Below are 10,018 nucleotides of genomic sequence, written 5' to 3'. Positions count from 1 at the left end.
TGGGACAGCATTACTGAAAGGTCACGCATACACATGGGTCACGCGTACGTGTGGGCATACAATTTTCTATGCTCGTATACGCAAGCACTCTGCTCATGTACGCGAGATACCCAACCCGAATAGGTTGGTCACGTCGCGTGTAGTGGTCGCATACGCAAGTTATGCAGAACAGCGAAAATGCTGAATGCTGCAGAATTTTCAACTTTTCACTACACACTTACGACGCGCATAACTTTGTCGATTTAAAACATTTTTCATCTGTCCTTCGAATGATGTAAACTTCACAGACCCAATTTTCATATGAAATAAGTTTGAAATAATTTGGGAGTCTGGAAGCCGAGTTATGGCTCGCCGAAGTTCGGCCAAAAATTAGATTTTTCACAGAAACTTATAAACCTCTATTATCACCAACTGAACTCAATACTAACCTCTAAATATACAAACAACACCACAACCTTTCAATTCAGTATCATAACCCCACATTCTATCAAAACCAAGCATACCTCAACCTTACATGCATTTCCTTCTAACATTTTCAATCATAACATCAAAATCATTATCCTTCACATATCTACAACTAACATTCTTATTTAACACCATCAAAGTCATCATTCATTAATCCTCTTACCACATCAACTATACTCATATCATACAATCATTAATGCTGCCATGCCTTATTAATAAATCATACCATGTCAACTAAATTACCAACCAATCTCCAAAATTCATAATTTTCACTACACCATTAACTACCAACCATAAGCAACAATCATCAACCCATTATCATACTAATTCAACATCCTTTATAAACTTTACTAAGCATTCAACACAAATATACAATTCCAACCTATCCTATGGTCATCTAGCCTAAGTTTTCACAAAATATTATATATTAAATACGAGAAACCTAAATCATCCCTTGGTCGATTTCCCGATAAACCCGGAACACCTCACAAATTAGCATTCTCCAATCTCCCAATATTCCAAAACTCCACCAAGAGACCCTCTAATCACCAAGGCTCAATCCAAGCCCCACATTTTCAATCTTCATCCAACCAACATTGAAGTTCCAATCTAAGATCACAATTTCCACCGCAATTAACATATAGCTCAATAATTCAACATGTTGGGTCAGGATCTTGTTCTGAGCCAATATGGCATTCAGAGTGTCAACCTCCAAGACTCCTCTCTTCTGAGCTACCCCATTGTTCACAAGGTTCCTCTCAAAAGTGTACATAAATTGGTTATTTGCAACCATGTCAATGAGTTCCTGTGCCTCTTCAGGCATTTTCTTCAAGTGGAGTGAACCTCCAGCAGAGTGGTCCAATGCCATCTTGGACATCTCAGAAAGGCCATCATAGAAGACATCTAGCATGGTCCAATCTAAAATCATGTTAGGAGGGCACCTTCTGATCAGTTTCTTGTACCTCTCCTAAGCTTCATAGAGGGATTCACCCTCTTTCTGTCTGAAGGTTTGAACTTCCATCCTAAGCTTGCTCAGCTTCTGAGGTGGGAAGAACTTGGTCAAAAATGCATTGACCACCTTCTCCCAAGAGTCTAGGCTTTTCTTAGGTTGAGAATCCAGCCATAACCTAGCTCTGTCCCTTACAGCAAAAGGGAAAAGCATAAGCTTGTAAATATCTGGATCCACTCCATTAGTCTTAACAGTATCACAAATCTGCAAGAAATCAGAGATGAATATGTTGGGATCTTCCTGTGGAAGTCCATGAAACTGGCAGTTTTGTTGAACTAGAGTGACCAGTTGAGGCTTTTACTCAAAATTATTTGTACTATTGGCAGGTATAGAGATGCTCTGTCCATAAAAGTGAGAAATGGGTGTAGTAAAGTCACCTAGAACCTTCCTTGCGTCTCCTATGCCATTGGGATTGGCTGCGATGTCTGTATTCTTAGCTTCTTGTTCGAAAAGCTCTGTGAGGTTTCCTCCGGAGTGTTGTCTTTCTTGTTCAGGATCAGGATCAAAGAGAGGTTCTTTATCTCTGTTCCTACTCATAAACAAGAAGAAAGAATGCAAGAAAAGAAGAAGAAAGAATTCTCTATGTCAGAGTATAGAGGTTCTTTGTCAGAAAGATAAGTCAAGAGGAAAAAAAAAGAAGATGTCCTTTAATGAGGATAGTTTTCGAAAATCAATAGAGAGAGAAGAGGAGATATTTTCGAAAATAGAGAGGAAGGAGAGATGAGATTTTTGAAAAAGAAGAAAGAGAAAGTAGTTAAAAGGTTTTGAAAAAAAAAGAAAGAGAAAGGAGAATAGAAGATAAAACAAGTAACTAACTAATTAACAAGATTTGAAAACAAAATAAAAGATTTGATTTTTTTTTGAAATTTGAAAAGAGAAAGTTTAAAAGAAGATTTTGAAATTTAAAAGTTGAAAGAAAGTAAAGATTTGAAATTTAAAAGTTTTAAATTCAAAAAGAAAGATAAGATTTAAAATTTAAAGATTTTGAAAATCAAATTTAAAAGATAGTAAAGATTTAAAAAGATAAAAGTTTGAAATTTAAAATTTTGAAGAAGATAAGATAGAAAAGATTTAAAGTAAAAAAAGATATGATAAAGATTTGAATTTAGATTTTGAAAATTGAATTTTGAAAAAAAATTTGATTTTGAAATTTGAAATTTGAATTTTAAAATTTTGAAATTGAATTTTAAAATTTGAATAAGATAAGATAGGATTTTTTTAAAATTTAAAGAAAGATAAGATAAAGATTTGAAAAGATAAGATTTGAAATTCAAAATTTAAACTTCACTAACAAGAAAACACCAAACTTAAAATTTTTAAATCAAGATAAGAAAAGATAGTAAAGATTTTTGAAAAATTAAAGAAAGATAAAAGAGATAAATTTTTTTTTTGGATTTTCGAATTTTAAAGAAAAAAAGAAAAACGATTAAAAGACACCAAACTTAAAAATTTAAGATCAAATGACACTAGTTTCGAAAGTTGAAAGGAAAAACACCAAAAGACATTAAACTTAAAAATTTTAAGATCAAACAAATAAATTAACAAGAACACTTCAAATACCAAGAAAAACAACCAAGAACAATTTCGAAAATTAAAGAAAACAAGAGGGACACCAAACTTAAAAACTGACGCAAGACTCAAACAAAAGATAAGGATTTCTAAAGAAAAGAAAAGGTTTTGAAAAATTTTTGAAGAAGAAAACAAAAGACACAATTAAAAGAGTAACTAAACTATAAAAAGCACCTAATTTAAGTAACAAGATAGTCCAGTAGTTTGTCAAACTCGAACAATCTCCGGCAATGGCACCAAAAACTTGGTGCGCAAAATTGAACTCCGCAAGTTTCGCACAGATGAACCGGCAAGTGCACCAGGTCGTCCAAGTAATACCTCAGGTGAGTAAGGGTCGAATCCCATGGAGATTATTGGATTGAGCAAGCAATGGCTATCTTGTAGATCTTAGATCTTAGTCAGGCGATTAGAAAAGATGGTTGTTTGTTTGAAAGCATAAATAAAATAATAAAGAACGAAATACCAGGTTGGTGTAAAAACAGTGATAAAGATTCAGTTAAGCCTTCGAAGATGCGTATTCTTTCCAGATTAACTTTTCTTACTATCTACTTCAATAACGAATGATTCCTTCAATGTCAGTCGTACGTGATTAACCCATGTTTTCTCATTAAATTAATCTCTTCTAAACCATAGCAGTCCACCATATCCGAGCAACTCATGTTCTCTCATCAAGTTAACTCATGGCTTCCCACTATGGCCGAAGGTGAAGCCCTAAGCAATCCACTCCCCTTCGCAATCCTACTCAAAACACGACAGACAAGGTCAGATCTTCCGGATCAGGGAATGCTGCTTCTCTGACTCTAGCCTTAACGTCACAGAGACCTCAATAACCTACGGTCAATAGAATTTTATGTCACATATCCAAAGTCGCCCAGGTATGCTCTTGGAATCCGCAATGCAATTTCTAGCTTTAGCTCAATGCAATCCGGGTCAAGACTCGCACGGAACCCAAGTAGAACAAGGATGAATGTCACGGTTCATCCTTAATTCATGAGAAGAAGAACGAGAATGCATAAGAGAATAGAATCAGACATATTGAAATAGAACAGTAATATTATTAATTCATGAGAATCAGCAGAGCTCTTAACCCTAACTTAGGAGGTTTAGTTGCTCATAGCTTACAGAAAATAATAGTAAAACGTGCAAAAGGGCAAAGATTTCTAACAGTGGTGATCTTTGTTCTATATATAATAACCTGATAACTAAGAAGTACAAAAGTATGATAGACTAGACTAAAGGTGTTAAAGTCCACTCTTGGGCCCACTTTGGTTGAGTACTTGGGTTGAGTTTGGCGTCCAACTTGAAGGATGGGTGTTGAACGCCCATTAGGGGGTTGATCCACGCTGTCTTATGCTTCTTGGTGGGAGTTGAACACCCCCAAAATGGGGTGATTGGGCGTTCAACGCTGTCTTGAGTCCCTTTGGGGGCGTTGAACGCCAGAAAGAGAGTGGTTCTTGGGCGATCAATGCCCAATATAGGCAGGCTTCTTCGCAGAAAAGTATAGACCATTATACATTGCTGGAAAGATCTGGAAGTTAGCTTTCCAATACCGTTGAGAGTGCGTCATTTGAACCTCTGTAGCTCTAGAAATGCTCGTTTGAGTGCATGGAGGTCAGAATTTGACAGCATCTGCTACGCTTTCCTTGCCTATGAATCAGACTTTGTCAAAGCTCCTCAATTTCAGCCAGAATTTACCTAAAATCATCAGAAAACACAACAACTCAAAGTAGAATAAAAAAAATATGAATTTTACACTAAAACCTATGACAACATGATAAAACTTAAACAAAACATAACTAAAACAATATGAAAATGATGCCAAAAAGCGTATAAAATATCCACTCATCAGAAGGGGGGAAGGCTGCCAACGACGACACCGGGACGGATGGCTGGGGAGGACGCCGACGATGTCACGGACATCCACAGCAGAAGTAGAAGACTTGGACGACCCCTTCCCCTTTACCTTCGCGTGCTGGAGCTACACGGCGGAAGGAGGAGACCAGTGATGGGGAAGAACGACGACACAGACGTGACGGCTGGAACTGACGGAAAGAAGATTCACGACGGCAGGGGAAGGAGACCATTCATTGGCGCCTTTGCTCTGCTGGGGTTTGCGTGCAAAAAGTGAAGGTTAATGGCGCCTATTAATTTTTGTTTGGGTATTTTAGTGAAACAAAACCCCTCCTCCCCCCAAGGTTATTTGATGCGGTTGGGGCTCAAAACCGCCTCAAGTCAAATCAATTGGAGCGGAGCTTATTTACGCAACAAGAACTGCACCAATTCAACCAATTTGTGGCGATTTGAAAAAAATGTCGAAAATTTTTTGCTGCTAAGTCCCGTTTTTCTTATAGTTGGAGGAAGCGAAATGCTTCCTCCTTATATGTAATAATTACACTACATTAAAACTTAAACCTTTCTATTAATTAAATAATTAATATGTTAGTATACATAAATTAAAAAATTATCGTAATTTATGAAGATTACAGATACAATGATATTTAAAAATATCTAAAATTATTTAATAAAATAAATATATTCTCAGAATAAAAAAATTATTGGCTAAACAATTAATATATACATATATATAAATAAGAAAATTATAATGAATTCTGAAAATTATTACACATATGGTGTTATTAATAAAATAAAAAATTATTAAATAATTATAGACTAAAAATAAATCATAATCAAAAAATTTTAAAATAATTAAAATATGTGAATTGATATATATCTATATTTAAATAAGTAAATATTTAGAATTATTTAAACAAATAAATAATATATCCTACAAAAAAAATTTGACTAAACAATTACTATATACGTAAAAGAAAAAAAATTAAAAATCATTATTTTAATAATAATAATAATAATAATGCATATAAATGAGGATCGGGAATATGCATGGATACAAAAATAAAAAATAAAAATTATTGAATGATTGTAGAATATTAATCATATATAAATAAAAAAATAATCATAATAAAAAATTAATATATGTGATTTAAATATTTTTTGTGTATGATTAATATATATGTATATATAAATAAAAAAATATTTAAAATTATTTAATAAAATAAATATATCATAAGAATAAAAAAATTATTAATTAAATAATTAATATGTTGGTATACATAAATAAAAAAATTATCGTAATTTATAAAAATTATATATACAATAATATTTTGAAATATTTAAAATTATTTAACAAAATAAATATATTCTCAGAATAAAAAAATAATTGACTAAATTATTTATATATACATATATATAAATAAAAAAACTACAATAATTTATAAAGATTATTACACTTACACATACGATGTTCGTTATTAATGAAATAAAAAAATTTAGTATTATAGACTAAAAAAAATCATAAGGATATAATGATTTGTACCTGTGGGATGATATAATTGAAATAATATAATCATAAGAAAATTATAAGAAACTATCACAAATCATTTATAATCATAAGAAAATTATTTCTTTGCAATGATATAATGATTTGTTTTGAGTAAAACGTACATAATTATAATTATAATATAATAATTTGTTTTGAATAGATAATTAAATTAATTTAATAATAATTAAATATTTCTATTTTTAATTATTATTCATGCACTGACTAAATACTATGGTCCGAGTCCAAATAAGTCAAAAAAAGACACAATCCAAAGGTTGACTTTTACCACCTACCCGACCTCTTTAAAGAGGTCGAGGTCAGATTCGATATGAGCTGCAGATAACGCTTATTCAAATAAGTAACTGTCCCCTAAAATCTCTCATCCACTTTTAGAAGAGATATCTCAACAACCCTAAGATAAAGGGACGGTTATCCACCTTCAGAAGTGGAACTACTTCAACGGTGGTTATTGAGTCATCACCTATAAATACATTGACACACTCAGGTAAAGCTAAGTCCCAATATACTCTAAACCTGCTTAACTCTTTGCTGACCTAGGCATAGAAGTGTCTTTGCAGGTACCACCCCTCATTCCGTCAAACACACAACTCGGACGGCGGTTCCCAGATGTAAACCAAGTCAGAAGCCACCTTCTTCTAGCATTTGAGCCAATCTTTCAAGCCCAATCCACCTATCTTAGGTTACCTACGTAACAATTACTATTTTTAATTTAGAGTATATCAATTTTACACTGTATATATGTCGTCTTAATGTATTATATGATTGTAAACTTTTATATATGAAATTTATATTTTTTTTTAACAATTGTCATCGCTATTAGGTTATGTTCTAACTTTGACTTTAATATAAAGTTAAATGTAGTTTTTTTAATCTTTTTACTTATATTCTTTGGTACTTTTATCTTAACTTAATTTCTTTGCAAGTATGGTCTTATTAAGAATATTAAAATAACATCTAAACATAAAAGTTTAGAAACTTAAGGTTAGAATAATTCGACTATGGAGTGTCAAGTAATTTGAAACACGTACACAAAAAGTTCCAATAGAAATGATTCTACTTAATGAAGAGGTAACATAAAATTGTATATTATTTTTAAATTAATTTGCTATTTATATTATTTTTAATTTTTTTATTGTAATATTATTTTACAAGAGTTCTACATACAATACACAATAAAAAGTGGAAAAAAGATATCTGAAGGAAGTGTTTATGTTATAACCCATGACGTAGGTCAAAATAATATTAGGTTCAAGCCAACTAAGCATCAATATAGGATTTATTTAAGGAAGGATACCATTTTGTATTTAGTTAAAGAATCCTCAATTACAGTAAATTCATTTTGCTTCGAACCTAATGAGAAAATACTACAAGAAAAAAGAGAAGACTCGTACTTGATAAGTAACAGTTATATTATTCGTCACAAAATTATTGGTATCAATTTATTTTGATATTTTTAAATGTAATAACACTTTGTATTTTTAAAATTATAGATGTAATAGGCCTTCTAATTAGGAAAGGAAATTTAGAGATCTCTAATAAATTTAAAAGTCCAAATTTTTTTTTGTTGCTAGAACTTGATGAGAGGCAGCAATTTAAAAAAATTCTAATAACTTTTTAAATTTTATTTTTTGAGTTTCTAAAAATTATTGTATTTCTCACTATTTTGTGTTTATGAGATATAGGAAAGGACCTAAATTAAAATGTACATTATGAAAATTTTTATAAGGCAATTTATTGATCACATACAAAATCACCCAAATAGAGAATATATAATTATATTATTGTAATTTAAAAAGTTTAAGAATTTAGATAGTAAGTATCTATTTTCTTTTTATAATTTTTTAGTCATATATATAATTATAAATTCTAAATAATATATTATTTTATATTTTTTTCGAGAATAACCATAGTTTTAAATGCCAATTATGAGTCCACATTTTTTATTAATAGAGATTTTTGAAAAGTAGAGAAATTTAAAAAAAGTACATATTTGATTCAATTAACTTCTTAAAGTAATTACACTCATAAAATATAAAGCAAACTAATAAATCCTAATTGAAACACGTCGAATTTTTCAATTGTTAAATTAACTAATAACATATTTATTATGGTAATCTTAATATGTTATTAGTTTATTTTTCACCCGCTGTATTATGTTATATAAACGTATATGTTTTTTATTTCTATTTTTCATATCAAATATATATAAGATATTAAACATACACTATTTTGCTAATTTTGATATAAATATCGTAATAATGTTGTATTTGTGGATAATGGTTAATAAATTAAAATTTTGCCAATTTAAAAAAATCAATCTATGAAAAATAATTTATCACAACTTTAAAAATTTAGACTTTTTTAAGGAGATGCAACCTCAAATCAAGTGCTCACTCTTTAAACATACTTTATTAGAAGAAAATTTCTTAAAGATAATTGAGTATAAAATAATTGCTGACCTCAAGGATGTTCGATAGATTTGTATTATATTGTTTTATTGACAAGTGAAATTTCACATTTTTTTGAGAATTTTCTTTGAGTATAAATTTTTTTATGTTTTTTAGAATGAATTCTATGTTATCATTGGAACAATAAAGGAGATTGAGACCGAGTATGGTTGTTGGTACCATAGTTGTAAGGATCGGTTATATGCTGGATTCTTGAAGGATATTGGAAAAAAATACAAATGTGATGACTGTAAAGAGGAATGTTCAGAATTCTCACTTATGTTTGTGGTCGTTCAACAGATTTCTAATATTTAAAATATGATATGATTAGTAAGGCATAATATTGAATTTTCTTAATCTATTTATACATTTATGTAGGTACAAAATACATCTTATAATTGTTGATGAGACAGATACTATCCTTTTCATAGTGTCTGAACATAAGGCTTAGAGTTTTTAAAAAAAGAGTTTTAATGAAATGCGTCGTTTTATATTTGAAAAGGTTTGTATTTAAATTAAATTCAAGAATAGCCAACTATTATAATTTATATGATTGTAATGATTAATATAGTTGTTCTGTTTTGTTGTAGGAATTGAATGCAAATACTCTTCCTGAAGATATATATACATGTAAAGACAAACTCATACATTTTAAAGTGAATATCAAAGTTTAAAATATTAATTCTTATCAACCATAGACATATCATGTGAGTAGAATGTTCCAAGATGAGAAATTAATTTTGGCATTCAAGAAAAACTTGGTGAGTAGAAATTTGGAATTCAAAATTTGACCAAGTTTTCAATTTTAGTGGATATCATTGGGTAATGTGTTTTTGTTTTTTATTTTAGGTCACACCTTTGGAGGATAATTCTGACTTGATAAGTCTTGGTGATGCGTTTAAGACATCGAAGGTATAAATTAATATTTTTGGATGCGATTAATATTTTTAGATATATTAATAAATTTAAATATTTTGGCTAGTTTCAAATGTACTATTTTGAATTAAAAATATATATTGACGTAGAAAATACCAGTGATTTAGAAACTCTTAAGACATTAGCCTGCGTTTATTTACATAAATGAGACACTAAGACATAAAATTGGAT

The 10,018-nt window shown here is 30.2% G+C and overlaps 1 non-coding gene across 1 annotated transcript; it reads left to right on the top strand.

Moving 5' to 3' along the window:
• Window positions 1-1,386: 1,386 nt before the first annotated feature.
• LOC148553904 (small nucleolar RNA R71) lies at window positions 1,387-1,495 on the top strand. The gene has a single exon (XR_015893001.1). It is a non-coding gene; the product is annotated as a small nucleolar RNA R71 (small nucleolar RNA).
• Window positions 1,496-10,018: the final 8,523 nt, after the last annotated feature.

Source organism: Arachis ipaensis, chromosome B7, assembly GCF_059453495.1.
Source record: "Arachis ipaensis isolate K30076 ecotype BB chromosome B7, ASM5945349v1, whole genome shotgun sequence".
NCBI lineage: Eukaryota > Viridiplantae > Streptophyta > Magnoliopsida > Fabales > Fabaceae > Arachis > Arachis ipaensis.
Note: the sequence above shows the minus strand (reverse complement) of the source record. Positions and strands in the feature narration are given on the sequence as shown.